Source organism: Chlorocebus sabaeus, chromosome 7, assembly GCF_047675955.1.
Source record: "Chlorocebus sabaeus isolate Y175 chromosome 7, mChlSab1.0.hap1, whole genome shotgun sequence".
NCBI lineage: Eukaryota > Metazoa > Chordata > Mammalia > Primates > Cercopithecidae > Chlorocebus > Chlorocebus sabaeus.
In genome coordinates, this window is record NC_132910.1 from 7,064,116 (window position 1) to 7,072,435 (window position 8,320).

The 8,320-nt window shown below is 36.3% G+C and overlaps 1 pseudogene; it reads left to right on the plus strand.

The window, feature by feature from the left end:
• The first annotated feature begins 1,835 nt into the window (after nt 1-1,835).
• On the plus strand, nt 1,836-2,231 carry LOC103235624 (small ribosomal subunit protein uS8-like; annotated as a pseudogene).
• The last annotated feature ends 6,089 nt before the right edge of the window (nt 2,232-8,320 follow it).

An 8,320-nucleotide genomic window follows, 5' to 3' on the forward strand; every position in this document is an offset into this window, starting at 1 on the left:
GTCCTAAGACTAAAGTAACTATTTCATGTAAATGGATATCCAAATGACACAATAGCCATATGCAAATGTACTCAACTTAATTACCAATAAAATAATACAAATTAAAAATAACATGAGAAAGCAGTACATGGTTACCAAGCTAACTAAAATTGATAAGAATAAAAATAAGAAAATACTAGTGTTGGTGAGGATATGGGACAACAGAAATTCATACACTGTAGGTATATTCACTTTTGAAAATAGTTTAGAATTATTCAGTAATATTGAAAATAATTTCACATTATCTAATTAAAATAAAGAAAGCCTAGATAGTTTTGTAAATGTATATAAAAAACGTGTACTATAAGGTTCATAGCATCGTTGATGTTATAGCCTCAAACAGGAAATAATCCAAACATCCATTAACAGTAGAGTGAATAAATAAATGGTAGTATGTTGACAAACTAGAATGCTCTCCAACAATAAAAATTAACTATATTCACATCAATAAAATGGCTTTCATAAACATGGAATTTAGCAGAAAATAAAAGTCAACAAAGGATTCAACATAATTTCATTTTAATGCCACTCAAAAAAAAGAAAAAACAATATCATAATTTAAAATATTTGCAAACAGATAGTAATGCTCCAAAGAAAAAAACAAGATTTGAAAGGAAAGGGTAAAAGCAAGAAGAAACATACAATAGGTCTATGAGTTAACTGGTGAGTTTCTAATTCTTAACTTGGGTGTTATTTAAATGTGTGTTTGCCCGAATCCAGCAGCACATCAAAAAGCTTGCCCACCACCATCAAGTAGGCTTTACCCCTGGGATGCAAGATTGGTACAACACATACAAATTAATAAATCTGATTCATCACATAAGCAGAACTAAGGACAAAAACTACCTGATGATCTCAAAAGATGCAGAAAAGGCTTTTGATAAAATTTGACATCCACTGTGAACTAAAAACTCTCAATAAACTAAGTAAGTATTGAAGAAACGTACCTCAAAATAATAAGAGCCATATATGACAACCCCACAGCCAACATCATACTAAATGGGCAAAAGCTGGAAGCATCCCCCTTGAAAACTGGCACAAGACAAAAATATCCTCTCTCACCACTCTGATTCAACATAGTATTGGAAGTTCAGGCCAGGGCAATCAAGCAAGAGAAAGAAATAAAGGGCATCCAGATAGGAAGAGTGGTAGTCAAACTATCCCTGTTTGCAGATGACAAAAGATGTGAAAAGCAATTGCAACAAAAGTAAAATTGAAAAAAGGGATCTAATTAAGCTAAAGAGCTACTCCACAGAAAAAAAAAAAAGAAAGAAAAGAGTATACAGACAACCTGCCGAATGGGAGAAAATTTTCACAAAGTATGCAGCTGGCAAAGGTCTATATCCAGCATCTATAAGTAACTTAAATTTACAAGAAGAAAACAACACCATTCAAAAAGTGGACAAAGGACATGAACAGATGCTTTTCAAAATAAAACATATATGTGGCCAACAATCATATGAAAAAAAAACCAACATCACTGATCATTAGATAAATGCCAATCAAAACCACAATGAAATACCATCTCACACCGGTCAGAATGGCAATTATAAAGTCAAAATAGTAACAGATGCTGGCAAGGTTATGGAGAAAGGAATGCTTATACATTGTTTGTGGGAGTGTAAATTAGTTCAACCATTGTGGAAGACAATGTAGTGATTCCCCAAAGACCTAAAGACAGAAACACCATTTGACCCAGCAATCCCATTACTGGGCATATACCCAAAGACATATAAATCATTCTACTGTAAAGACACAAGCTTGTCCTCTTTCTGCCATCTTTCTGCACCGCCACAGTGGTACGCATGAATGTCCTAGCTGATGCTCTCAAGAGGATCAACAATGCGGAAAAGAGAGGCAAACACGAGGTGCTTATTAGGCCGTGCTCCGAAGTCATTGTCTGGTTTCTCATTTTGATGATGAAGCATGGTTACATTGGCAAATTTGAAATCATTGATGATCACAGAGCTGGGAAAATTGTTGTGAACCTCACAGACAGGCTGAACAAGTGTGGAGTGATCAGTCCCAGATTTCGTGTGCAACTCAAAGATCTAGAAAAATGACAGAATAATCTGCTTCCATCCCGCCAGTCTGGTTTCATTATACTGACAACTTCAGCTGGCATCATGGACCATGAGGAAGCAAGACGAAAACACACAGGAGGGAAAATCCTGGGATTCTTTTTCTAGGGATGTAACACATATACTTACAAATAAAATGCCTCATTAAAAAAAGACCATGCATGCACATGTATGTTCACTGCAATACTATTCACAATAGCAAAGACATGGAATCAACCTAAATGCCCGTTAATAATAGGCTGCATAAATAAAATGTGGAACATATATACTATGGAATACTAGGCAGCCATAGAAAAGAATGAGATCATGTCTTTTGCAGGGAAATGGATGGAGCTGGAGGCCTTAACCTTAGCAAACTAACACAGGAATAGAAAACCAAATACTGCATATTCTCACTTATAAGTGAGATCTAAATTATGAGAACACATGGATACATAGAGGAGAACAACACACACTGGGGCCTGTAGGAGGGTGAAGGGTGGGAGGAAAGAGAAGATTTTTTTACAATAACTAATAGATACTAGGCTTAATACCTGGGTGATGAAATAATCTGTACAACAAACCCCTATGAAACAAGTCTTCCTGTGTAACAAACCTGCACATGTACCCTGAACTTAAAAATAAATAAATGAAGTTAAATAAATGTGTGATTGCTTTACAATTATTCCTTAAACTGTACATTTTGGGATTCTTATACAAGTGTGTGATATATTTTTTCTTTTTTTTCTTTTTTTGAGATGGAATTTCACTCTTGTTGCCCAGGCTGGAGTGCAGTGGCACAATCTTGGCTCCCTGCAACCTCTGCCTTCCGGTTTCAAGTGATTCTCCTGCCTCAGCGCCTCAAGTAGCTGGGATTACAGGTGCCCACCACCACGCCTGGCTAATTTTTGCATTTTTAGTAGAGACGGGGTTTAACCATGTTGGTCAGGCTGGTCTCGAACTCCTGACCTTAGGTGATCTGCCCCCCTTGGCCTCCCAAAGTGTTGAGATTACAGGGGTGAGTCACTGTGCCAGGCCATATGTTATAATTCTTAAATGTGTAAAAATAATGTGTGGGGTAGCATTAGTCAGGAAAAGACTATAAGAAGGAGAAGTATAGGTAATCACTAGTTGAATGAGTGAGGAAATACCAGTCAAAACAACCTATTTTCTTTCAACAGATGTGCATTGAATGAACTGACTTGAGTGACTGACTACAGAGTCATGGTACAGAACACAGGCTGGTTTCAGGACCTGTGGAAACCAATAGGTGCAGGAGCCTGAGTGCTATATTTAACTATTTAGTTTTATTAATTAAATTTGTTTCCTACTAAATGTTTTAACATTTTCTTAATCTCATTACTCATTGAATGCAAGAGTAATTCTTGACAACATATCTGTCTGTCTGTCTATCTATCTATCTATCTATCTATCTATCTATCTATGTCCCATGTTTTATACCTCTTCAATTTGGAAAAACAGCTTATTTAGTAGATGCCTGATACATAATACACAGGAATTAATACCAAATTTGCACGTGTGCTCCATTATAAAATGAGTTTCTATTATCTAATGATTATCTAAAATCTAATGATTTTTACCAGAATCATCTAAAACCCTTTTAAAACTTCTTTTATTTTAATTAAAGCTGATCTCTTAGTTAAGTGAATACGTCCTTCATGCCACAAAGTGACCTCCTGCCCAAAGCATTCTATTCAACTGAGAAAAGGATATATGATATGTCTTTCTCCTGAAGGTAGTGCTCATATACCCTGGCATGAACACTGCAAATGCTGTTCTATTAAAAGTAATGAAGTAGGAATGTCAGTACAATTATCTGCAAACAGTTTGTGTCTGTTCAGGCTTTTTCACAGTTCAGGGTAATAACTGCTGTAGGCTTATAAAATTGATGTGCAGCATAGCCTAACTGCACAATGTTTATGTGGATGTTAACTCATAGTTGGCTTTTTTTTCTTCAGATACCCAAAGGCCTACCGAGAAGATGATTTTGGTCTCAAAATCAGTTACTAGAAGTGAATTGGGGAGTATCCAGTTCACAATATTTAGACAAAGGCTGTGTGTGTGTATGTGTGTGTACAGTGTTTTACACTGTTTATGAAAAGGATTTTATAATATGTGTTTATATATATGTATATGTATACACACTTTTTTTTTTTCATGCTGTAGTGGTATCAATCACAGAGTTGGAGATAGGCTGACTAGTTTTTGCTAATTGTATGATTTGGTGCATTTACTTAGATTTTTCTTTGCCCCAGGCTCCTCAGATATAACAAGGAAAAATAGTATTACTTAACTCTTAGAATTATGCTAACAACCTTATATGAATACTAAATGAGATTAAACGTGTATGCTATTTATCCTAACATTGGGCATATAGTATCTAATAAATGTTAGCTGTTAGCAGTAATAGTAAAAATATTATCAGTAATAGTAAAAATAAAGAAAATACTGATATATACATCCCATGCATATCTAGATTTACTTTTATCGATAATAATTGATAAATATGTTTCTTTTCTTTGGCAACCCTCTATTTCATAGATAAACCAATCTTGCAGAATCAGTAGAGAGAGAAAAATTGTAGGCAGACTTCTAAGATGCCTGTAATGACTCTTGCCTCATATTATTCATGCCCTTTTCTAATTCCCTCCACTTGCACCTGGGAAGAACCTAGTAACCCACTTCCAGTGAATTGCATAAAGCAAAGGTGATGGGATGGTACTACCAAGATTAGATTAGTGATTGCCATCATGCTAGCACACCTCTCTCTTGTCTTTTTGCTTCTTCGCTCTGATGACGCAAGCTGTTATGCTGTGAGTTGCTCTACAGAGTGGACCAAGTGGCAAGAAATTGAGGGCAACCTCTGACCAGTAGCCAGCAAATAACTGAGACTCTCAGAGAAACTGACATCTTCAGTATGACAACCATGAGCAACTGAGTTTTTCCAGAGACCATGTGAATGGGCTTGGAAGGGGACTTTTTTTTTCCAGTTGAGCCTTTCTATATCTGCAGTCCTAAACCCCACCTTGATTGCAACTTGAAACAGAACACTCAGTCTGGCCTCACCTGGATTCTCAAACTATGAGACAATAAACGTTTTTGTTTTAAGCCACTAAGTTTAGGTAGTTTGTTGTGCAGCAACAAATAACAAATATAAGGAGCAAGGACTTGAAACAAGAACCATGTTTTCCAGTATACCAAATAATCTCTAAAGAGAAATTAGGGGACGTTAAGACCTTTATGTGTAAACTACAAATACAACTGTTTTGTAGAAGAGATTGTGCTTACTCTGTTTCTTTAAATCTAAGCCTTCCTTTTATTCCTTTTAAAGCATTCTTCTCTACTTCCATAAAAAATGAATCCAAACAATAATTATTTTAGAAACTGTCTTTGTACCCAACTGATGTATTTATGACATTAAAAATGACTACTTTTATGGGTTTAAAGGCTTTATAAAGATTTATATATGATTTTCTGGAGGGAAATTGGAAATAAAAAAGGATAACAATAGGATATTAGGCAATAAGCAAGTCCAGAAACAAAGTAATTTATCTTTGTAGCCTTAGCAGTTAACACAGGATCTGGCACACAGAACACAACACACGTTTGTTTTTCTTGCTCTATGAAAACAATCGTATTTTTTTAAAATAAGAACTATGTAAATAGAGTACAGATTTTAGAGCCAGGACTATTTTATTTCAAATGCTGCTTCTACCCACCACTAGCATGTAACCTCAGGCAAGCCACTGTTCCCTTAGAAATGGAAAATTACAACTGAATTTCATTTTGTAAAAAGAAAAAATTGAGAAAGTTTGTTGAGAGGGACATAGTCCTTGTATTAGTCCATTTTCATGCTGCTGATAAAGACATACCTGAAACTGGGAAGAAAAAGAAGTTTAATTGGACTTACAGTTCCACATGGCTGGGGGAGGCCTCAAAATCACGGCAGGAGGTAAAAGACACTTCTTACATGGCAGTGGCAAGAGAAAATGAGGAAGAAGAAAAAGTGGAAATCTCTGATAAGCCCATCAGATCTCATGAGACTTATTTACTATCATGAGAATAGCATGGGAAAGACCAGTCCCCATGATTCAGTTACCTCCCCCTGGGTCCCTCCCACACACATGGAAATTCTGGGAGATACAATTCAAGTTGAGATTTGGGTGGGGACACAGCCAAACCATATCAATCCTGATAGATATTAAAATATTATAATGATAATTTTAAGTGAATGTTTATAGAAAAATAATAGGCACACAGTTCAGTGACTCAATATTAAGTGTCCATTAGTCAATCTAAGTACAGTTTGGTAATTTAAGAGTAGTAAATATAGGATTTCAAATAATTTAGGGAAAAAGGATATTTGGATAATAGGATGTTTAAATAATGGGATATTTACAAAGAAAAAAAGACATGGAATATTTTATGACACATAAAAATTACCATGTTAAAACTCCAAAAATAAACTTGTTAGTATATTAAAATACTAAATTAATACAAACAAGACCATTAACCTGTAAGAAATGTGTTCAAAGGATATAAAGCATATATCCATAGGAAAACATACACGATTGTCTAGTACATCCGGGGAAAAGGACAGATTACCTCCCCTTTAAGTTGCAATCATGAAAGACCATGTAAAGCACTGACCTATAATTGCTTATTGGTTAGATTGCCAAAGATGAAAAGTAATGGTAGTATCAAATGTGTGTCATGATGCAGGGATGTTACCCAAACACCAGGGTTTGATTGGGGTTCTAATACTCACTGCATAATCAGCCAATAATTGAGACAATGAATATTACCAGGGAAGAAGCTTTTATTCAGATGCTGCAGCTAAGGAGATGGGATATAAATCTTGAATATTCCCCAATTCTCTGACTATAATTGAGGGTTTATATAGTGAGGAAGGAATGTAGCTATGTGCAGGAAAATGGGAATTAGGGAGGGAAGGAAGAGGATTTGGTCAACAGGAAGCAGATGATCAGTTAGAAAAGCAGGAATTAGGGGTTAAGGAAGAGGCATTTCAGCTCCTTAATACTGACCTCAGGTGATCTGCCCGCCTTGGCCTCCCAAAGTGTTGAGATTACAGGGGTGAGTCACTGTGCCAGGCCATATGTTATAATTCTTAAATGTGTAAAAATAATGTGTGGGGTAGCATTAGTCAGGAAAAGACTATAAGAAGGAGAAGTATAGGTAATCACTAGTTGAATGAGTGAGGAAATACCAGTCAAAACAACCTATTTTCTTTCAACAGATGTGCATTGAATGAACTGACTTGAGTGACTGACTACAGAGTCATGGTACAGAACACAGGCTGGTTTCAGGACCTGTGGAAACCAATAGGTGGGAAGCCTGGGGGTTGGTTTCCCTAGGAGGGAATTCATATAAGACAAATGCAAGTTTCTAGCTTTAAGACCAGGAAGGTCAATTTCCATGTTTATTCAAACAAAAACAACAATAAAAACAAAAACCAACTGTAAATATAAGTTCTATGGGGAAATTGAACCTGTTTCAGGGAAACAAACTTTTATAAACTCTATGTGAGACAATACAATGAGCAAGTCTTTACTGAGGGGCACTTGTCACTATCTATGATAAGTAAGAATCCACACACCATTCTAGGCCAGGCACAGTGGCTCATGCCTGTAATCCCAGCACTTTGGGAGTCTGAGGTGCGTGGATCACTTGAGTTCAGGAGTTTGAGATCAGCCTAGCCAACATGGTGATACCCTGCCTCTACTAAAAATACTAAACATTAGCAGGTGGTGGCATCTGTAATCCCAGCTACTTGGAAGGCTGAGGCAGGAGCATCACTTGAACCTGGGAGGCAGAGGCTGCGGTGAACCAAGATCGTGCCACTGCACTCTAGCCTGGGAGGCAGAGTGATACGCGCAAAAAAAAAAAAAAAAAAAAAAAAAAAAAAAAAGACAGAGAGAGAGAACCTACAAACCCACACACCACTCTTCTAGAAAATTCTGAGGGGATGGTTATAGTGGCATAAAGTTGGAATTTCCAAAATCAAATTGTAAAAACAGACACAGAAAGTAGGATAGCAAAACAAAACCTCACAGCAAGCAAACACAACAAAAATGGATAATAAAGTATCTCCATGGACTCCAAAATACAAGCAGATGGAATAAACCACCAATAACAATATTATTGCCTTGTACAAAATGTCTAGGAGGCATGAGAATAAA